General features: G+C 36.5%; 1 protein-coding gene across 3 annotated transcripts in view; it reads left to right on the forward strand.

The window, feature by feature from the left end:
- The window catches only part of DIAPH2 (diaphanous related formin 2), a 1,049,860-nt gene that overhangs the window by 805,332 nt on the left and 220,506 nt on the right, over positions 1-24,022 (forward strand). The gene's annotated exons all lie outside the window — the stretch shown is intronic.

Raw genomic sequence — 24,022 nt, forward strand, 5'->3', positions numbered from 1 at the left:
TTTCCATTGGCTGTGAGAATGACCAAAGCTATTGATTGTTACAACCTGAGCCAGAAGATCCCAAAAGCCAATGCTACTGGTACCACCTTCTCAGCTTACTGAGTTTATCTTCATTCTGCTTCGTCTTTATTTATCCATTTGCTAATGATCTTTTATTAGAAAAGATGCCCTAGCCCCTGTACAAGATAGTAGGAGGCAGGACTCTCCCTGGAACCCTGCCCAGGGAGATCCTTTTGCCTAGTCTGCCTACTGCTTCTTCTCCCCTTTCTTTGCTTCCTCTCCAGTTGCTTTACTCACTAAGATTTTTTTACCTATGCTCCCATTTTGGCCTGGATAACCCTTCTGTGTGCTTTCATACCGTCATCCTAACACATTTTGCCCGTAATGTGTTCATTACCATATCCTCAGTCTTTATGGGTCAAACACGAGGCTAATCACTAACAACATATATGAATGGTAATGAATTAATGAAACAGTTAATGAACCAAAGTACTAAAGATGAAAAATTCAAATGTTGGCCCTCCAGAGCTCACATTCTAATGAGAAAGAAATCAGAGGAACAAATACTGATAGTAAAATGTGATACATGTATACAAAGAGCTTATGAGCACCGAGGAGAGAGTAATTTATTCTGTCTGATTTAAGGAAGGCTTTAAAGAGGAAGTGACATGTGAACTGGGTCATCATTGTTTTGCTACTCTGTGGCCTTTCACATTGAGTGTTTTCCTTTTTCTTCTTCCCCACCTTGTTTGGTGTTTGTGTTTAGTGATAAATACATATTGTTCTCTAGTTTTCCATGCTGAGTTCAGAGTAGAAAAACAGCTATTTCATTTCTGGGGAAGCAGCTATCAGGTAATTATGATCTAATGGTTATCCATCATATGGTTGGACAAGCAGTGACCAAGCTTCAATTATTTCTTTCAACTGACAGCTGTCCTGAGTAATAGACCAATCAATGCAGATTATCGAGGGCAACATCAATTGCTTAAAGATTGACTTGTTTGTTGTGATTTTAGGGCAGTGGTTATGACCCAGGAATGATTTTGACCCCCAGAGGACATTTGGCAAGGTCTAGAGACAATTTTGTTTGTCACAACCAAGGAGGAGGTGCTGCTGGCATCTAGTGGGTGAATCCAGGGATGCTGCTTAACATCTTATAATGTACATACAGTCCCCTACAACAAAGAAATATCTGGTCCAAAATGTCAGTAGTGCCATAATTGAGAAACTCTAGGGTTATCTGCAGAAGATTTTTTTTAAATTTTCATTTGGAAAACAACATGAGATGATATATATTAGTAAGCAAAATTTATACTAAATTAATAACACATGTATTTGTCATATCAATTTAATATTTTAATGGTATTTTCAGTTGTCAACTTGATCACTGTAAGGTTTGTTTTAGTTACTAATATTTTCTGTATCATTAAAAGATGTCCTGGTTCATATGGCTTGTAAACTTTGTAAATCATGTATGTAAATTGTATGAAAATTTAAATTATAGGCAAAAAAGAAAAAATCAACTGAAACTATTCCCCAAAGATAATTACTATATTGACATATATCTTTACAGCCATTTCTCTGGACATATACAGATATATTTAGATTTTAAGAAAAATATATTTTTCTTAAAATAATAACAAAAGGTCTTATGAAAATTCAAGTTCTAAAATTTGTATTTACTGATAAAAATCCAAGCAGCTTAAGCCTGTGTGGATGTGACCATCAGCATTTAGTGGATGATACCATTGGTTATGTCTTCAATTGTGATTAAAAATATTAATTGGCTCTTTTCCTGATTTTTTTTTTTCAAAATCCCTGGTCTTCGGTGCCATGCTACCCATCAGTGACTCTTGGAAGCCACCTATAAATATACCAGTGGAAAGAGTCTTCCCTCCTCTTTTCCTTTTCTACATAATACCCTCATCAAACTTCCTTGTGGCAAGGGGCCTTAAGTTGGTATTGGTGAATTGCCACTTGGGCCCATTTACACTAGTGTTTTCCAAGCATTCTACTGCCTGTCTCTGCTGCATATTTTGATTTAAGAAACATTATTTACCTCAACTAGGCTGTCTTTTAAGTAACAAATGCCATCTATTTGATAATTATATAAAGGCTTATAATTTAATCCTTTTGTTTTCTCTCATTGTCTCCTTACACCAAATTTCAAAGTCATAGAATAGTATCTTAAACCTGTTTTCTTAAAGATCTGACACATTACAATCCTGATTGTGAAATTGTTTCTATTTTTGTTTATATACCTGTTTTGATTCATTTTCTGTAAGTGTTTGGTCTCATGATAATCAGAATTTCCTGATATTCTTGGTGGGGCTTGTAGGCAAAATAGACATTACATGGTATTCCTGAAAAGGTTGGAAAAAGACCAGTAATCCATTCAAATCTTGGCATTTTGAAATGGAAGATGTTCAGAGATCATTATCTCACGATCTTAGAAATCTGTGTTCAATTAATGGATTATGCAATATGATGGTTTAGTTAAGTCTTTTTTTTTTTAGGTTTCATTAACAATGCTCAAAAGAGTCAAACTTACTTATACTGGAGATTGTATAGTTTGGAATATTGTATACTTTTCTTTTACTCATTTGTCTTTAGTTTAAGAGTAAAAATAACCCCTAAAGTTTCATGTACATTAGAGACATAGAAATGTAACAGCAATTAGAAGAGCAATGCAGATGATTAACTAAAATGTGGATGAAATAACAAATATAACTGTAGTGACCAATATGATCTCTAGATGAGAGATATGGATTGAGATCACCAACAAGTTGGAAACTTTATTTTCAAGTTTCATTATTTTTAGTCTTAATAAACCATCCTCCTTCATCAGATGACATCTGTAAGAAAGTATCTGCCCAAGTGCTTGTTCCTTAGTTTAAAATATAGTATTTATAAATAATAGATCATTTTAAGATTAAGCCTCTTTATTATATCATAATCATGTAGGGTTCTTCTTTTTATTTTGTTTTTTTCATACTGTACTAAAAGTCTAAAGCATATAAAATTTTCATAGATATATGCTTTCATTACATTGGCACATTATTTAGGCAAAATCTGTTTATAAGTAAATCTTCAGGTAACAGCCTTTAATTTATAGGCCAGATTAATTTATAACTATTACTATAACTTCTTGTGTATGTAGATATTATTGCTTAACTATTTTTGTAAGCAACTGAAAATAATTGCTTTAACTTTGCTTTTAAATAGATTGGCATCTTTTGGTGTTTGCTTTTTTTCATAGTCTATCAGCATGTTTTTGACTGCCAAGTAAGAGAAAGGTTAACTAAAAGCAGCTTAAGAATATGTTTTTACTCTCACATAGCACAAGATATGTAGAGGTATGGCATTTATAGGGTTTGTTAATTCAGTAACTTAGGGATATCACCTGAGGACCTAGGACCTGAGATTTTCCAAATACTTCTGTTCTACCATCCTTGACATGTTGGCTCATGGTTGCAAAATGGCTGCAGTTGTTCCAAACATCACATGCAAATATAGTTATATCTAACAAAGAAGAGGGTGTTGCCTCCCATGAAGCTTTTTATTATTATTATTAAGGAAAAAAACTTTCCTGGAAGCTTCTGTACAGATTTTTCCATCGAACTCTGTTGTCAAGAACTGAATTACATGCTCATCTCTAAACTAATCACTGCCAAGGAGAATCTTGGACTAACCATGATTCACCTTTGGGATGGGGGCAAGACCCCTTCTCTGAGCATGTGACTATGCAGAGAGTGAGGAGACAAACCAACCCAGGGCTCTGCTAGCAAGTAAAAAGGTTGATATTGGATGGATTAAAGCAGAAAACTAACAGTATCTATAAAACACACAACACAAAAGTATATTACTCAACATTATTTGAATTGTCAGAAGTTCCAAGTTGGCAAAATATAAATGAATGAGATGTATTTCTGAAATGCATGCTTTTGTTCATTTAAATAAAAAAAAAAAAAACATGGGGAAGAGCTAAGATGGTGCAGTACTAAGAGGACTCTTGACTTCTGTCCTCCCTTGAACACAGCTTGATAAATAGCTGATTTCTGAATACCCAAGAAATCAATCTGAGGACAAACCTACACACCATATCTACTGACCATAGAGTTCTTCAGAGCTTCACCTCTACTGGAAACAACATCAGGTCTCTTGTAGCAATCAGACCAGAGCACACCTAGTTAAAACTTCCCACACTTTGTCCAAACCAAACACTCTCCACTGCAGGCAAGGGGAAACTCTGCAGAGGACTGACTTGAGGGAAAGAACAGCCAAAACACAGCAGCAGAATGCACACAGCACACACCAGAGACACTTCCTGAAGTGCCAGGACCTGGACAGTATATGACCCCTTCTTAATAAAGTCATTACTCTCAGGAGCAGGAAACATAACAGGCTTTCCTAACACAGAGAAGATGACAGAGACCTAGACAAAAGGCCAAGATGGAGGAATTCATCCCAAAGGAAAGAACAGGAAAAGACAACGGCCAGGGATCTAATCAAAACAGGTATATGTAATATGCCTGATCTAGAATTTAAATCAATAATCATAAGGATATTACATGGGCTTGAGAAAAGCATAGACCAGGGGGTCCCTTACAGGAAAGATAAAAGACTTAAAAACTAATCAGGCTGAACTGAAAGATGCCATAACTGAGACGCAAAACTTACTGGATGTAATGCCCACGAGGATGAAAGAAGAAGAGGAACAAATGAATGATACAGAATATAAAACTATGGAAAATAATAGAGCTGGAAAGAAGAGGGAAATAAAAGTGAGAGTTCGCAAATGTAGAGTTAGGGAACTCAGTGATTCCATTTTAAGCATAATAACATTTGTATCATAGAAGTCCCAGAAGAAGAGAGGGGGAAAAGGACAGAAGGTTATTTGAGGAAATTAGAACTAAAAACTTCCCTAATCTGGGGACAGAAACACACATCTAGATCCCAGAGGCATGGAGAACTCCCATCAAAATCAACAAAAGTAAGCCAACACCAAGACATCATAGTTAAATTTGCAAAATATAGAGATAAAGAAAAACTCCTACCAGCAGCAAGAAAAAAGAAGTCCCTAACTTACAAGGGAAAACAAAATTAGCAGCAGGTCACTCCACAAAAACATGGCAGGCAAAAAGAGAGTGGAATGATATATTCAATGTACTGAATACAAAAGACATACAGCCAAGAATATCCTATCCAGCAAGGCTGTCATTCAGAATAGAAGGAAAGATAAAGAGTTTCCCAGACAAACAAAAACAAAAGGAGTTCATGACCACTAAACAAACGCTGGAAAAAGTATTAAAGGGTACCCTTTGTGTAAGAAAGAAAGACTAAGGGATCCCTGGGTGGCTCAGTGGTTTAGCGCCTGCCTTGGGCCCAGGGCACCATCCTGGAGTCCCGGAATTGAGTCCCACGTTGGGTTCCCAGCATGGAGACTGCTTGTCCCTCTGCCTGTGTCTCTGCCTTTCTCTCTCTCTCTCTCTCTGTGTGTCTATCATAAAAAAAAAAAAAAAAAATCCTTAAAAAAAAAAAAAGAAAGACTAGAAGTGACAAAGACTAGAAAGGAATGGAGAAGATCTCTAAAAACAATAAAAACAAGTAATAAAATGGTGCTAAATTCATATCTATCAGTAATCACTCTGAATGTAAGTGGACTAAATGCTCCAATCAAAAGACATAGGGTATCAGAATGAATTAAAAAAAAAAAACCCATCTATGTGCTGCGTACAGGAGATTCATTTTAAACCTAAAGACACCTGCAGATTGAAAATGAAGGGTTGGAGAACCATTTATCATGTTAATGGATGTCAAGAGAAAGCTAGAGTAGCCATACTTAGACAAATTAGACTTTAAAGCAAAGACTGTAATAAGAACTGAGGAAAGGCATTATATCATAAAGGGGACTCCAACAAGAAGACCTAAGAATTGTAAATATTTAGCCCCCAACTTAGGAGCACCCAAATATGTAAAACAATAACAAGCATAAAGGAACTCAGAAAATAATACAATAATAGTAGTGGACGTTAACATCCCATTTACATCAATGGACAGATAATCTAAGCAGAAAATCAACAAGGAAAAAATGGTTTTGAATGGCACACTGGGCCAGATGAACTTAACAGATATACTCAGAGCATTTCATCCTAAAGCAGCAGAATATGCATTCTATTCAAGTACAAATGGGACAGTCTCCATAATAGATCAAATACTAGGTCACAAGTCAACCTCAAAAAGTCAACCTCAGAAAGATTAAGATAATGCCATGCATATTTTCCTACCAAAACCCTTCCTAAATTTGATGTCAACCACAAGAAAAAACTTGGAAAGACCACAAATACATGGAGGTTAAAGAACATCCTACTAAAGAATTAATGGATCAACCAGGAAATTAAAGAAAAAATTCAGAAATAATTGGAAACAAATGAAAATGAAATGATGGTACAAAACCTTTATGATGCAGCAAAAGTGGTCATAAGAGTGAAGTATCTAGCAATATAGTCCTACCTCAGGAAGCAAGGAAAATCTCAAATATGTAACCTAACCATACACCTAATGGAGCTAGAGAAAGAACAACAAATGAAGCCTAAAGCCAGCAGAAGAAGAGAAATAATAAAGATTAGAGCAGGAATAAATGATACCCCACCCCCCAAAAATAGAATACATCAATGAAACCAGGAGCTTGTTCTTTGAAAGCATTAATAAAATTGATAAACCCCTAGCCACACATATCAAAAAGAAAAGATATAGGACTCAATGGAACAATCCACAAAAACAGGGACTGAATAGGTATGATGATGACACTAAACTCGTATCTTTCAATAGTAACTCTGAACGTGAATGGGCTTAATGACCCCATCAAAAGGGGCAGGGTGTCAGACTGTATAAAAAAGCAGGACCCATCTATTTGCTGTCTACAAGAGACTCATTTTAGACAGAAGGATACCTACAGCCTGAAAATAAAAGGTTGGAGAACAATTTACCATTCAAATGGTCCTCAAAAGAAAGCAGGGGTAGCCATCCTTATATCAGATAAACTGAAATTTATCCCAAAGACTGTAGTGAGAAATGAAGAGGGACACTATATCATACTTAAAGAATCTATCCAACAAGAGAACTTAACAATCATCAATATATATGCCCCGAATGTGGGAGCTGCCAAATATATCAATTAATAACCAAAGTGAAGAAATACTTAGATAATAATACACTTATACTTGGTGACTTCAATCTAGCGCTTTCTACACTCGATAGGTCTTCTAAGCACAACAACTCCAAAGAAACAAGAACTTTAAATGATACACTGGACCAGATGGATTTCACAGACATCTACAGAACTTTAAGTCCAAATGCAACGGAACACACATTCTTCTCAAGTGCACATGGAACTTTCTCCAGAATAGACCACATACTGGGTCACAAATCAGGTCTGAACCAATACCAAAAGATTAGGATCATCCCCTGAATATTCTCAGATCATAATGCCTTGAAATTAGAACTAAATCACAACAAGAAGTTTGGAAGGACTTCAAACATGTGGAGGTTAAGGACCATCCTGCTAAAAGATGAAAAGGTCAACGAGGAAATTAAGGAAGAATTAAAAAGATTCATGGAAACTAATGAGAATGAAGATACAACCATTCAAAATCTTTGGGATGCAGCAAAAGCAGTCCTAAGGGGGAAATACATCGCAATACAAGCGTCCATTCAAAAACTGGAAAGAACTCAAATACAAAAGCTAACCTTGCACCTAAAGGAGCTAGAGAAAAAACAGCAAGTAGATTCTACATCCAGCAGAAGAAGAAAGTTAATAAAGATTCGAGCAGAACTCAACGAAATCGAGACCAGAAGAATTGTGGAACAGATCAACAAAACCAAGAGTTGGTTCTTTGAAAGAATTAATAAGATAGATAAACCATTAGCCAACCTTATTAAAAAGAAGAGAGAGAAGACTCAAATTAATAAAATCATTTATGAGAAAGGAGAGATCACTACCAACACCAAGGAAATACAAACGATTTTAAAAATATATTATGAACAGCTATACGCCAATCAATTAGGCAATCTAGAAGAAATGGACGCATTTTTGGAAAACCACAAACTACTAAAACTGGAACAGGAAGAAATAGAAAACCTGAACAGGCCAATAAGCAGGGAGGAAATTGAAGCAGTCATCAAAAACCTCCCAAGACACAAAAGTCCAGGGCCAGATGGTTTCCTTGGGGAATTCTATCAAACGTTTAAAGAAGAAATCATGCCTATTCTACTAAAGCTGTTTGGAAAGATCAAAACTTAAGTGAGGAAACTAATGAGATGGTGTCTATCCTTTTCCTAATAATATTTCTAAGGCTATGGCTCTTGTCCTTGTTAAGTAAATTAACACCTGTCCTTTTTCAAGAGAAAACAATAAAAGCAAAACAGTGCCTCAGACAAATACTACTTCAACCTCAGTGACTACTTCTTACCCAAGGAAGATAGACATTAACATCCTAAAATGAATTTCTAGACAGGAAGCTCTGATAAAAGATGGGATTTCTAATAAAGCATGTAGTGGGATTAAAGCATATTTTTAGTGGCAAAAATATGAAAACTTATAACTTACAAAGGTGTTTAGTTCATCTTGGATTCCTTTAGCCTTGATCCTGTTCTCTGCCAGGTGTCAGCTAATTGATATGATAAACTAATGCAGTACTAATGTGTCACTCACTCTGTACTACATAAGTGCCCTTTAAATCCAAGTCAATGCTTTAATCCAGCAGAGCAATTCTACTGTCAAGAACTTCTTGCAGCATGGCTAGCTGATAGAGGAAATATTTTGGGGAAAGGGAGACATACTTGTACCTCTGAAAGAAAGTCATGTACACAGCTACCTAACCTGCATGGGTGTAGGATTTTTCCCCCATAAAGGACATTCTACAATTAACCTGGCTCTTGGGATCTTCTAATTCAGTTTTACAATCTTTGTTTTACAAATCTGTATCATTTGGTAATAGCTTCCCTTGGGATATAGATCAGGGATCAGCAATCTATGTCCTATGTGTTAAATCCAGCCTGCCCTCTGTATTTGTAATTAATGTGGTATTGGCACAAAGTCATACCCATTTGTTCATTTATTTTTTTAAAGATTTTTTTTTTATTTATTCATGAGGGACAGAGAGAGAGGGAGAGGGAGAGAGGCAGAGACACAGGCAGAGACACAGGCAGAGGGAGAAGCAGGCTCCATGCAGGGAGCCCAATACGGGACTCTATCTTGAGACTCCAGGACCATGCCCTGGGCCGAAGGCAGGCATTAAACCACTGAGCCACACAGGGATCCCCCATTTGTTTGTATATTATTTGTGGCTACTTTCATCCTATAATGGCAGCATTGAGTAATTAGGACAGAGTCCATGTGCCACACAGGCTGAAAATATTTACTGTCCAGCCCTTTTTACAGAAAAAGCATGCCTTTACATAGAGCATGCAAAGAAGGGTGTTAAGGTGAGATTCTGATAGGGGAATTATAAAAAACAGATATAGTCTCTTGCCTTTTAACTTTCAGATGCAGTCTGTCCTTAAGAGGCATTAGATTTTGAAAAGATGGAGTTAGGAGTTTCATTGGAAGAGATATAGTATCAACCTGGCTCTTGATTTCCCCTTTCTTTTCTAGGTGACATTACTTCTTTATATATTGCCTCTCAGGCAGAATTTCTGCACTCATCTTGCATTGTTAGGCAGAATGATTGCAGAAGTTAACCCCAGGCTTAGTGTGTGAGACCTAGGTCATGCTTAACCAGTACTCTTAATCTCACTTATGCATCTCTGGAGACAGAAGACACTTAGTACCTATGTTATAGTAAGTACATAGTATATGCTTTGTAAACTAAGTATATTGCCCCCACCTCTACCTTATAGTGCAATACACATATAGCCTCATTAGTAGAAAAACCCTTTGTTATAGGCAAGATTTCTTGGTTTTGATTTTTGGTAGAAATATCTCTTCAGTCTATTTCTTTAGATCCCCATCCTTCAGTGTTAATTATGAGCATTACCAAGGGTCTACCTTTGGTCCTACACAATTTTTCCAGTGAAGTTCATATCTATTCTCATGGTTTGTACTCATTCCTGAGCTGCAATCTTATTCTTTCTAGACTCAAGTTTATGGTCTCTTTGCTGCCTCTAACTAGATTTCCCACAGCTATCTCAAATTCAGATTATTCAGAGTAGAATTCATTACATCATTTCCCAACTTCTTCCCATATTCTCTGTTTTGATTAATGGAACAACTTGTTATATTCTCCCTCACTGTTCACATATGTTCAATCTCCAGTTCATGTTGATTCTGCCCTGAATCATCCTTGCTGTAACTGCTCTAGTTTTGGTGTATACTGTCTCTCCCCTGTACTACAGCAATAATTTTTTGAGTCATCATAACTTCAGTCTTAGCACCCTCCAAACTGTCTTTATATCACTGCCAGATATGTCTTTCTGGCATATTGGGACATCCACATTCTTTTATTTTTTAAAGATTTTATTTACTCATGAGAGACACACAGAGAGGCAAAGACACAGGCAGAGGGAGAAGCAGGCTCCATGAAGGAAGCCTGATGTGGGACTCGATCCTGGGACTCGATCCGGAACTCCAGGATCACACCCTGGGCAGAAGGCAGGCGCTCAACCGCTGAGCCACCCGGCGATCCCCGGGACATCCACCTTCTAAGAAATCTTTAATAGCCTCTCATAGGTGACAGTAGAGTCTAACCTAGCATCCTTTTACTCTGTTTGCAATGTGCACAACTCCCTTCCACTGGTGAAATCATTTTCATCTTTCAAAACTCTATTTAATGATATTTTCTACATTGCATCTTTCTTAGTATCTCTTCCTCAACTCCAAGGAAAATTAATTTCTTCCTATTTCACATTCTCATATCACATTGTTAATGTGGTGTTGTAACACCCCACTCATTATAATTGCTGATATGCAGATCTGCATTTTTCTTTCTTTTTTTTTTAAGATTTGTAATTGTTTATTCATGAGACACACACACACACACACATACACACACACACACACAGAGAGAGAGAGAGCAGCAGAGACACAGGCAGAGGGAGAAGCAGGCTCTATGCAGGGAGCCCAACGTGGGACTCGATCCTGGCTCTCCAGGATCACGCCCTGAGCCGAAGGTGGCGCTAAACTGCTGGGCCACCTGGGCTGCCCCTGCCTTTTTCTTTATGCTGCAAGTTCCTCTGAAGTACATGTATCTCAATTGTCCTTGAAATTTTTTTTTTTTTTAATACAACAGACTGTGTGTGGCACATAGAAGTAGCTGGTAGATATTTATTGGTCAGTAACTATATTTGTAACTGATAATCATGTTCCTCCTGTGATAGAGTTCTAATAATAAATGGCCTTTTGTATTAAATATTTCAAAACCAAAAAGAAAAAAAAAACCAAAAAAAAAAAATATTTCAAAACCCTCTAGCTGTTCTCTCTCTCCTTCCTTTCTCCCTGCTCTCTCTACTTAAAAAATTTTTCATTATTGCAATGGCTCCTTTGACTCTTCAACATTGATTCAGCAAATATTTTACTAAAGTACTTAAACTTGTCTACATTCACCCCATCTAAGTTGTGAAATCCCAAAATGTATAACTCTTGATTAGAGCTATCAATAGGCACAAGAAGTACCTTGTATTTACTCCATTTTATTTGTGCATTCTGGTATGCAACTCATTTGTCATTATTGCTTTTTGGTTTACTATTCACTTATGACTATGACCCCTTAAATCTTCATTATTTATCCATACTCAGTTACTCCCATGCTTATGTTTCTAGGCTTTTCTTTCTTTATGATAAAAATCATTAGAGAAGGAAAATACCTTCAGATCAGAAGGTACCCTGATCTCTCTACCTTCTCTAAGTCTTGCCATATTCAAAGACCCTTTGAAGAGAATAAAAAATTTCACTTTTTCTCTGTTGCAGAGTTGCTTACTTTAAAGAAAGAGAAATAGTTATAAATTTCACAAGATAAAATCTAGTCTTATTAAATTTGTTAAGTATATCATAGTTTAAGAATAAGCATTCACAATATATAGGAAGTAACAATGAGATTTCATTGTACTAAAATATCCATGTCAAAAAGGCATATAGAAGTTCACATCGAAAGAAGTCATATCTAAAATGTGACATATATTATTACAAAGCTTTGTACAGGATGTAAAATCCAATGTGTCTGTAAACTCCCTAAATCCCCTAGTAAGTCATTTGTGCAACAAGCCAAGCCTAATGGCAAAATCCCTCTATACCAATAAATAAAGCAACTTAAGCAGAGGATTCATGATGAACCCAGAAAACTCCTCTATAAATAATGACATAGTACCTAGGGAAGAATGACATAAAGGACAGGTCAGTAGATCATTAGCATAGTAGAAAAAGTATATTCTCATCAGTAAGTAAGCTGTGATATTTACAAAATCTAAGTCATGATCAAGGATAGAATCACAAGTAAGATGCATTTTACACGGCGGAATGTAGCTGCAGTGCTCCTATACACATAGAATGGTTCATTTCCCAGAGTGCAGTCACTATTACATAACAATGTCCTTATTTCTAGTTTTGAAGAGAGGATCTAAAATAATAGTATCTGTTCCAAACTCTATTCCATCCGCACTATATTATTCTGTTCAAATATTTTCACAAATCAACTGTTTCTGGCTATACCAATTCTAGATTCATGGTGGCAAAGAGAGAGGAGACATTGTATATTCATTTTATTTTCCTGTTTATAAACTACTGACTCAGATAGATGTACCTATAGAGCCAAAATATCCTAGAAAAGAAATTGAAGAATTCCCTATGGGTTTATCTCATAACTTAGGCTCCTGGCATGTTTTTCCAACTCCACTTAGCAGCTAACTAGCTAATCTTTCAAATATGTTTCTAGAGAAAGCAGTTTTTACTTTATTTGGTTCTACTGCTTTGCCATCTTTGCTCTTAAGTTCTCTTTAATTCTCAGAGTTTCTTTTCTGAGAATTCAAATTCAGGCCCTATCTTTCTGACTTCTGGAAATGTGGAAGATATCTGATAAGGTTTGTCCTTTCAATAAATATCCAGTTCATGTCCATGGATACAGCTCTGTTTTTAATCCTATTTTCCCTAAGCCTAATTATCCATCTTGTGTTTGTGGTTTGGCATTTCCCAAAATTTCAGCACTTTTCTTTTTCATCAGACTTCTTTTCAGTTTTTTATATATCCCTTAAACAGAGGAAGATCTAGATTTGTGAAGCCTGACCTTATAGAATTTAGGAGGAATCATTTCAGAAAAAGAATATAAAAAAATATCTTTCTCTTACAAATTTACAAAAATACATACCCCGGTAAACACAATGCTAGTTCCACACCCATGCAAGTGAAGGGTACTAATGCTTTTGCTTTATTAGTTTCATGGTGAATCTGTCTCTACCCTTAGAGTTTTTTTGCCCATAAACTAAGCACAGCTCTTTTAAAAAAAAAAGGCCAAAATGTCAAAAAGGATAAATCCAAGTAAGAACGGTATCAAATGTGCTAATCTACTATTTATACTAAATTAACTATCACTATCTTCATTAATTAAGAGATAGTTATTACACGCCTCCTTTGTATTGGGTGCTATATTTGGCTTATATTTAAGAGTTCTTATCTACTACTAAAACTGTTAGGAAAGATAGAGATGGAATACCTCCAAACTCGTTCTATGAGGCCAGCATCACCTTAATTCCAAAACCAGACAAAGACCCCACCAAAAAGGAGAATTATAGACCAATATCCCTGATGAATATGGATGCAAAAATTCTCAACAAGATACTAGCCAATAGGATGCAAAAATACATTAAGAAGATTATTCACCATGACCAAGTGGGATTTATCCCTGGGATGCAAGCTGGTTCAACACTCGTAAAGCAATCAATGTGATTCATCATATCAGCAAGAGAAAAAACAAGAACCATATGACTCTCTCAATAGATGTAGAGAAAGCATTTGAAAAAATACAGCATCCATTCCTGATCAAAACTCTTCAGAGTATAGGGATAGAGGGAACATTCTTCAGCATCTTAAAAGTCATCTACGAAAAGCCCACAGCAAATATCATTCTCAATGGGGAAACACTGGGAGCCTTTCCCCTAAGATCAGGAACAAGACAGGGATGTCCACTCTCACCACTGCTATTCAACATAGTACTAGAAGTCCTAGCATCAGCAATCAGGCAACAAAAGGAAATGAAAGGCATTAATGTTGGCAAAGAAGAAGTCAAACTTCTCCTCTTTGCAGATGACATGATACTGTACATAGAAAACCCAAAAGACTCCACCCCAAGATTGCTAGAACTCATACAGCAATTCGGAAGTGTGGCAGGATACAAAGTCAATGCCCAGAAGTCAGTGGCATTTCTATACACTAACAATGAGACTGAAGAAAGAGAAATTAAGGAGTCAATCCCATTTACAATTGCATACAAAAGCAGAAGATACCTAGGAATAAACCTAACCTAAGAGGTAAAGGATCTATATCCTAAAAACTACAAAACACTTCTGAAAGAAATTGAGGAAGACACAAAGAGATGGAAAAATATTCCATGCTCATGGATTGGAAGAATTAATATTGTGAAAATGTTAATGTTACCCAGGGAAATTTACACATTTAATGCAATCCCTATCAAAATATCATGGACTTTCTGCAGAGAGTTGGAACAAATCATCTTAAGATTTATGTGGAATCAGAAAACACCCCGAATATCCAGGAGAATATTAAAAAAGAAAACCATAGCTGGGGCCATCACAATGCCAGATTTCAGGTTAAACTACAAAGCTGTGGTCATCAAGACAGTGCAGTATTGGCGCAAAAACAGACACATAGATCAATGGAACAGAATAGAGAATCCAGAAGTGGACCCTCAACTTTACGGTCAACTGATATTCAACAAAGCAGGAAAGACTATCCACTGGAAAAAAGACAGTCTCTTCAATAAATGGTGCTTGGAAAATTGGACATCCACATGCAGAAGAATGAAACTAGATGATTCTTTTACACCGTGCACAAAGATAAACTCAAAATGGATGAAAGATCTAAATGTGAGACAAGATTCCATCAAAATCTGAGAGGAGAACACAGGCAACACCCTTTTTGAACTTGGCCACAGCAACTTCTTACAAGATACATCCATAAAGGCAAGAGAAACAAAAGCAAAAATGACTTATTGGGACTTCATCAAGATAAGAAGCTTCTGCACAGCAAAAGAAACAGTCAACAAAACTAAAAGACAACCTACAGAATGGAAGAAGATATTTGCAAATGACCTATCAGATAAAGGTCTAGTCTCCAAGATCTATAAAGAACTTATTCAACTCAACAGCAAAGAAAAAAACAATCCAATCATGAAATGGGCAAAAGACTTGAACAGAAATTTCACAGAAGACATAGACATGGCCAACAAGCACATGAGAAAGTGCTCCGCATCACTGGCCTTCAGGGAAATACAAATCAAAACCACAATGAGGTACCACCTCACACCAGTGAGAATGGGGAACATTAACAAAACAGGAAACCACAAATGTTGGAGAGGATGTGGAGAAAGGGGAACCCTCTTGCACTGTTGGTGGGAATGTGAACTGGTACAGCCACTCTGGAAAACTCTGTGGAGGTTCCTCAGAGTTAAAAATAGATCTGCCCTACAACCCAGCAATTGCGCTGTTGGGGATTTACCCCAAAGATACAGATGCCGTGAAACGCTGGAACACCTGCACCCCAGTGTTTATAGCAGCCATGTCCACAATACCCAAACTGTGGAAGGAGCCTTGGTGTCCATTGAAAGATGAATGGATACGGGATCCCTAGGTGGCGCAGCGGTTTGGCGCCTGCCTTTGGCCTAGGGCGCGATCCTGGAGACCCAGGATCGAATCCCACATCGGGCTCCCGGTGCATGGAGCCTGCTTCTCCCTCTGCCTGTGTCTCTGCCTCTCTCTCTCTCTCTCTCTCTCTCTCTCTCTCTCTGTGACTATCATAAATAAATAAAATTAAAAAAAAATAAATAACATGAAGTTTACTCTTTAAAAAAAAAAAAAAAGAAAGATGAATGGATAAAGAAGATGTGGTCTATGTATTCAATGGATTATTACTCAGCCATTAGAAACGACAAATACCCACCATTTGCTTCGAGGTGAATGGACCTGGAGGGTATTATGTTGAGTGAAATAAGTCAATTGGAGAAGGACAAACATTATGTGGTCTCATTCATTTGGGGAATATAAAAAATAGTGAAAGGGAATAAAGGGGAAAGGAGAAAAAATGAGTGGGAAATATCAGAGAGGGTGACAGAACATGGAAGACTCCATGGAAAATTGAACTCCAATAAAAAGAAATTTAAAAAGGAAAAGAGTGCTTATCTAAATATATTATCACACCTTAAGCAAACTGAACCAACTTACTGCCTGCTTTTTTAGCCGCTATTTAAAAAAGCCAAGACTGAAACAAACATGCATAAAGGAAATATAGAGACATCTGAATGCATGTTAAATATAAATACACATTGACGTTATATACAAAAGTACAAATATACATTAACACTTTATATAAGAAAGGATGAGTGCATCTTGTAGTGATGGATAAGGCAGTTTTGGAGGTCTCAAATTTAATCTAAAAGAAGAGAGGTTTAAAAGTATACCTTCTCTCTTATAATCAATGAAAATAATATGTGCTTTATCAATAATATGGTATAGGAGTGTCAGGTTAACTTCAGGATCAGTGTAATTTCTAGGGGCTGTATTGTCATTCTTTTCCATGTCTCCTCAGTGCTCCCATTTTTATTTGTGTTGCTTGTATTCTACTTGTTGTTTAGGGTTATATATATTTGTCTACATATGAAAATTACACTGATTGTTCAGACAACATCAATGCAGGGAATGGTGCTACCCCGTAATTACTGGAAGGACATCAATATTTTGGAAAGTAGGACAACTCATCAAACAATCACTTTCTACTTAGAAGAGCACAGACTGCTGACTGGCAATCAAGATGGCTTTGTGAAAAAAATAAAAAATAAAAAATAAAAATAAAGATGGCTTTGTGAAAAGCAAATTGAGCAAAACCATTTTAATTTACTTCTGTGAAACAATTAGTGCCTTGTAGTCCAAGAGAAAGAAATCTCTTTTTATTTGCTAAGATTTTGATTCCCTCTCTTGTGACATTCATTCTCAATTTTGGCTGAAAAAAAAGTAGAATCTAGACTCTAGATTCCAGAATACTCTTTCAGCTGACAGTAAAATAATGTTCCAGATGAGTGAGTCTGGGAAATTATCTAAAAGGGGACAAATACTAGCACAAGAGAACTAGTGCTTCTTTAGAGACCCCTAAGTGCCAGGAGCATTATGCATATAATATCCTTTTGGATGTGTATGTTTCCTCAGAAAGAGGATCCAATTCAGTTAGAAATTAATAAAATACAAAATAATTAAGGGCATCATGAAGGTAACATAGAGACAAGAACATGCACAAATTCATTAGAAAAACTTATTCAACTCAACAGCAAAGAAACAAACAATTCAATCATCAAATGGGCAAAAGACATGAACAGAAATTTCACAGAAGACTTAGACATGGCCAACAAGCACATGAGAAAATGCTCCGCATCACTGGCCTTCAGGGAAATACAAATCAAACCACAATGAGATACCACCTCACACCAGTGAGAATGTGGAAAATTAACAAGGCAGGAAACCACAAATGTTGGAGAGGATGCGGAGAAAGGGGAACCCTCTTCCACTTTTGGTGGAAATGTGAACTGGTACAGCCACTCTGGAAAACTCTGTGGAGGTTCCTCAGAGTTAAAAATAGATCTGCCCTAAGACCCAGTAATTGCACTGCTGGGGATTTACCCCAAAGATACAGATGCAGTGTAACGCTGGAACACCTGCACCCCAATGTTTATAACAGCCATGTCCACAATACCCAAACTGTGGAAGGAGCCTCGGTGTCCATCGAAAGATGAATGGATAAAGAAGATGTGGTCTATGTATACAATGGAATATTACTCAGCTATTAGAAATGACAAATACCCACAATTTGCTTCGACGTGGATGGAACTGGAGGGTATTATGCTGAGTGAAATAAGTCAATCGGAGAAGGACAAAAATTATATGCTCTCATTCATTTGGGCAATATAAAAAATAGTGAAAGGGAATAAAGGGGAAAGGAGAAAAAATGAGTGGGAAATATCAGAGAGGGTGACAGAACATGAGAGACTCCTAACTCTGGGAAACGAACAAGGGGTGGTGGAAAGGGAGGTGGGCGGGGGGTGGGGGTGACTGGGTGATGGGCACTGAGGGGGGCACTTGATGGGATGAGTACTGGGTGTTATGCTATATGTTAGCAAATTGAACCCCAATAAAAAAATTAAAAAAAAAAAAGAATTGACCTCTGAATCAAATGAAATCGGTCCCGTTTTTTTAGACTTACAATATTTTTTGACCAGAGATTTTTGTTATCCAGTTCAATTATAATCTTCTTCATAATAATTGGCTTAATATCATTTTTGGCAATTTTCAAAATTGAAGCCCACCCTCAAATTGCAAGGATTTAGTAACTCTGCAAAGATCTAAAGCATATGCTATGTAACCATTAGGGAAAACCCAAAATAGGCATTTCTGAAAATATTTAGGGCAATGCCATTATCTTTCGATTAAGACAAGGAGGAGAGTAAAATTATTTTGACTCTACACATTTTTTACTTGTCTTTAAAAAATATTGACTTCATCAATGTAAGAAGCTTCTACACAGCAAAAGAAACAGTCAACACAACTAAAAGTCATCCTACAGAATGGAAGAAGATATTTGCAAATGACCTATCAGATAAAGGGCTAGTGTCCAAGATCTATAAAGAACTTATTGATGAAGTCCCAATAATTCATTTTTGCTTTTGTTTCCCTTGCCTTCATGGATGTATCTTGCAAGAAGTCGCTGTGGCCAAGTTCAAAAGATGTTTTCCTCTAGGATTTTGATGGATTCTTGTCTCACATTTAGATCTTTCATCCATTTTGAGTTTATCTTTGTTTATGGTATAAGAGAATGGTCTAGTTTCATTCTTCTGCATGTGGATGTCCAATTTTCCCAGCACCATTTATTGAAGAGACTGTCTTTTTTCCAGCGAATTTCCTGCTTTGTCGAATATCAGTTGACCATAAAGTTGAGGGTCCACTTCTGGATTCTCTATTCTGTTCCATTGATCTATGTGTCTGTTTTTGCGCCAGTACTGCACTGTCTTGATGACCACAGCTTTGTAGTTTAACCTGAAATCTGGCATTGTGATGGCCCCAGCTATGGTTTTCTTTTTTTAATATTCCCCTGGCTATTCAGGGTCTTTTCTGATTCCACACAAATCTTAAGATGATTTGTTCCAACTCTCTGCAGAAAGTCCATGGTATTTTGATAGGGATTGTATTAAATGTGTAAATTTCCCTGTGTAGCATGGACATTTTCACAATATTAATTCTGCCAATCCATGAGCTTGGAATATTTTTCCATTTCTTTGTGTCTTTCTGAATTTCTTTCAGAAGTGTTCTGTAGTTTTTAGGGTATAGATCTTTTATCAGAGGTCAATTCTTAAAGAGGAGTTATAATCACAGTGTAATGGCTCTCATGAAAATAAGTTTATTGCTTCCCAAGGTGGCTATTTGAAGAACAGGATGTATGATTTAAAGAGATATATTGGAACCAATCTTACAGGTTTGCAATTGCCCCTTAAAGTGTTATAAAACAAATGGTATATGTTAGGAAAATTAAAACATGGAAAACTGGGAATATTCTTATACTAGATATTGGTTAGCCTATTTCTTAGGTTATTGTTTCTCATTTTGTCTATTTTTTGTAAGGCTATATGAGGATGGAGAAGTCTATAATTTAAAAAATATTATCCCACCAATAGAGAAGAATCATAGGAAAACCTAACCATTATTGAATTTATAAAAAGAACTCTGTGAGAGTGTTTTTTTTCTAGAAAATGGTATTGAATGGCTTAGTTTGGAATTCTCCTAAGGGACTCTCTGACCCTGTCCTTCCCCCAATCTTTACCCTACACACTGAAAAATTCCCCTGTATTGCATTTGAGGATTAGTCTCACTTTTATGGAACTCAGGCACTGCAGTGGTTCCTGGGGAAGAGTTAGACCTCCGTGAATATTTTTTAAAAGATTATTTGAAAGAGAGAGCATATGAGTAGGGATGATGGGGGAAGGGGCAGAAGGAAAGAGCCTCAAGCAGACTTTCCCCTTAGCATGGACCCCAACATGGGGCTACATCTCACACTCCTGCCCCCTAGATAATGACCTGAGCCGAAATCAAGAGTCTGATGCTCAACTGACTGAGCCACCCAGGTGCCCCCTCTGTGAAGAATTTTTTTAAGCAAGATATTGAACACGTTTCTATTTCTCAGCAGTCAACAGACAAGGGCTTAAGAAACTGATAGCTTTTACTTAGATATAAAGAAGTATTTTCTTTTAGAAATGACTATCAGCACAGGTTCCTGGGGGAGGCCATGGAAACCTATTCATAAGCAGAAGACTACAGCAAGCATTTCTTGAGGGCCCTACCTTTTCTGAGTTTCTACTTGTCAGAGTAATTTGATATTCTTACCCAAGTCTCCAAGGTGCTTTCTAACCCAACCAAATTGGTCTTATCAAAAACCTTATTGATTGTGCCGCCTCTTCATATTCTAAGATGGTGATGGTAATAAGGCAGTATATTCAGCTATCAGACCTGTAATATACCACTTATTTTGTCCTGTCCCTACACCCATACTTCCCCAAGATGGTTTCCCATTAATATATTCTATTAGTCACTTTAGAATTTCAGTTTGTTATTTGGTTCAAAATAAAAATTTTAAAAAGTTATAAATTAACTTATAATTATTATATAAATTAACTTATAAATTAACTTATAGCTGCTCAAAGTGCTTTGCAGATTTTAATTAAGTTCCATAGAGGCAAGACGTTTCTCTCTTTTTTTTTTTTAAGATTTTATTTATCTATTCATGAGAGACACAGAGAGAGAGGCAGAGACACAGGCAGAGGGTGAAGCAGGCTCCATCCTGGGTCTCCAAGATCACACCCTGGGCTGCAGGCGGCGCTAAACCGCTGTGCCACCAGGGCTGCCCAGAGGCATGACGTTTCAATTGTTTTTCTTTCCTAGATGGAAAGGGGGATACTCAAATACCTACCAGAAAAATATGTGCCTGTGGAAACCTACAGCATTTGAAAACTTTTTCCATGCTACAGATTGTAGATCAACTTCTAGCTAATCAAAGTTCTGCATTCTAATGGATTGTGACAGGAAAGGCACTTTTTCCTCCAACTTCAGATCACATGTTTTTGCAGTTGGAAGGCAAATTTTAAAAGAAGGCCTTGGGGATCACAGCCAGCCTTCATTATTGGTGCATGACCGCTTTGTAACCAACTGCAAGTTTAATATCCAAGGAGATTTGCACATAACAGTCTTTTTTTCTTTCTTCTCATTTTTAATAATTTACCCATGAGATTCTCTTCACAGTTGCACTGGTGTGCAAAGATCTGTTCGTCTGTCAAACCTCCAGATATATACAGCATTGGAAAGATGCATTAATTTTTTATTTGTTTCCTAAGGAGGCTGAGCAGTAAGCTGGTTATACTGAATACAAGAGGGCTACTTCAGTGAATATGTACTAGAATTCATTTAACTGCCTCCCTCACCTGTAGCAGATTAGTTTCTTTTATGAGTCTCCTCTCTGCCAAAATGAAGTCATTTATACAAATAAACTGAAGGGACTTTTCATACAAGCCTTCTACCAGAATCCGAGATGGTTTTGTCTTAAACTGAAAGATTATTGGAAAATTTATGTATTACTTATGTTTGTGACCAGCGTATTACTAATGTTGTATGCTAATGTTTGTGCAGATGTCTCATTCAAAACAAAGATCTCATTTTAAAATTTAAACACATCTTTTCTTTTAACTTTGGAGGTCCTGTGTGAATACTAATCTCTACACAAATGAATTTTCACTGCAGTGTTGAGCTGTGTCAGTGTGACAAATGCCATGTATAACAGATCTCAGAAACACTGAGCACTGGCATTTTTTTTTAGCACTGGCATTTTTAAGAAAATAAATGCAGAGGTCATTGAACCATAACCTATGGATGATTAGGAAGAAAACCACCACTCAAAGGTAGATAATGCTTATTTCAAGGCCACTAAGATTCTCCACAATAAAGAAATATGAAGTGTGTAGAGAACTATGTGTAACGATGTTCTTAGTAATTTAATGTTTTGAGAATTCCCAGGCTGAAATTATATATTATATAAATTATTAAATTATATATATAAATATAATATATATATAAATAATATATATATATTATTATATAATTTATATATTATATATAAATTATTTATTATATAAATAGACTAGCTCTAGCTGCTAATTCTTAGAAAATATGAAGAGTATCTGAAGTTTAACTAGGTTTTAACCTTTTATATTATGAAGACTACAGTAGGGAGAAGAGAGCTAGAAGTATATTGGGAGGTATTTTATAAGGTTATCAGGGGAGGCCTCACTAATAAGAAGACATGTAGCAGAGATTTGATGGTGCTGAGAGCATAGGGATCACAAATGTAAAGGAGCTGAGGGATGGAGACCTCAGGCTCGAAGATGACTAGAAGATGAGGTCAGAGTTAGCAGAGGGCCAAATCATGCAAGACCTTGCAAGCTATTATTGGAAGAGCTGGTTTTCTTCACCTCTGAGTAGGAATAGATGGATTCTCTGACTGACAGACAAAGAGACAGACAGAAAGCAGGAGGAAGGAAGGAGGGGGAAGGAGATAAGGATAGAGGACGGGAAAGGGAAGTGTAATCTAGAAGAGATTGAGGGAAAACACTCTAGTCTATAGGCAAGAAGGAATACATCTCAGGAATCTCAGGAATCTAAAAAGGCAGAAAATGTATATTTTGTTTGATTTAGTTTAGCAGGTCACCTGTGGTCTATACATCTACTATTCATACCATATTTGTATAAGTTAATAAGCATGACTTTAATGTCCATCTAACCACAGTATCAATACATTTGTTCAGTGTCTATTATTGAGAAACCTAAATATTTGAGCAAGCTAATCAAACTTTCAATTACCCTAGTGAAAAAGAAAGTTATACTTCTCAGTTACAGTCATAATTGATTGGTTGATGAAGTATTCATGAGATCTTGCATAAAAGAAACTTTATAGGTCATTTTTACCATAATATGTGGAAATCTCTGGGAAAGAAAATATTTATCAGTATTATAGTACTGATAAACTCTTCAGAGGTACTGACTCTCAGACTATAGTTGCTGCAGCTGAAAATTCTCTCCCCTGAGCATTCGTCATGACTCTCTTCAATCCAATATGCCCTTTAAACACAGTGAAACTATATAAAAGGAATAATGTTGTTTGGTGTTAATTAAAGAGTAGGGGTCTTTCTTTTCTTTAGTAGAAAGCCTTAATTTGACCCCAGTTGCAGTTGAAAAAGATCTAATGAACCATTGCTGCCATCTTATTGTGGATTATTTTCTCTAATAATCTCATTGTTCAGTTCTTTGTTCAATGCTGAAAATCTCATTTTGGCTCACATTATATCTTCCCATTTGTAACCTGACATGATCATCTTAAATTGGGAGTGAAAAAGATCTGGAACAGTATGTGAGTCCTGATTTACTATTATCTTTGGTATTCTTTAGGGCTTTCACCCAGTTAGGCTAACAAATAGGGACTTTGGCCCAGGTTACACATCAGTTAGTGGTAACACACATTGGGATCTGTTTTTCCCAACAACTCCTATCTTTGGTTGCAGCAAGCACAGCAAATTGCAAAAGTATCCCTGACGGCCAAAACAGTTTAAGCACAGAATGTGTTAGGTATCTATCTATATGAAGCAAAGTAGAACAGGAGGAAGGAGAAATTTTTTAAAATTTTTATTGAAATTCAATTTGATTAATATATAGTGTATTATTA

The sequence above is a fragment of the Canis lupus genome, chromosome X (genome assembly GCF_011100685.1).
Source record: "Canis lupus familiaris isolate Mischka breed German Shepherd chromosome X, alternate assembly UU_Cfam_GSD_1.0, whole genome shotgun sequence".
Lineage (NCBI taxonomy): Eukaryota > Metazoa > Chordata > Mammalia > Carnivora > Canidae > Canis > Canis lupus.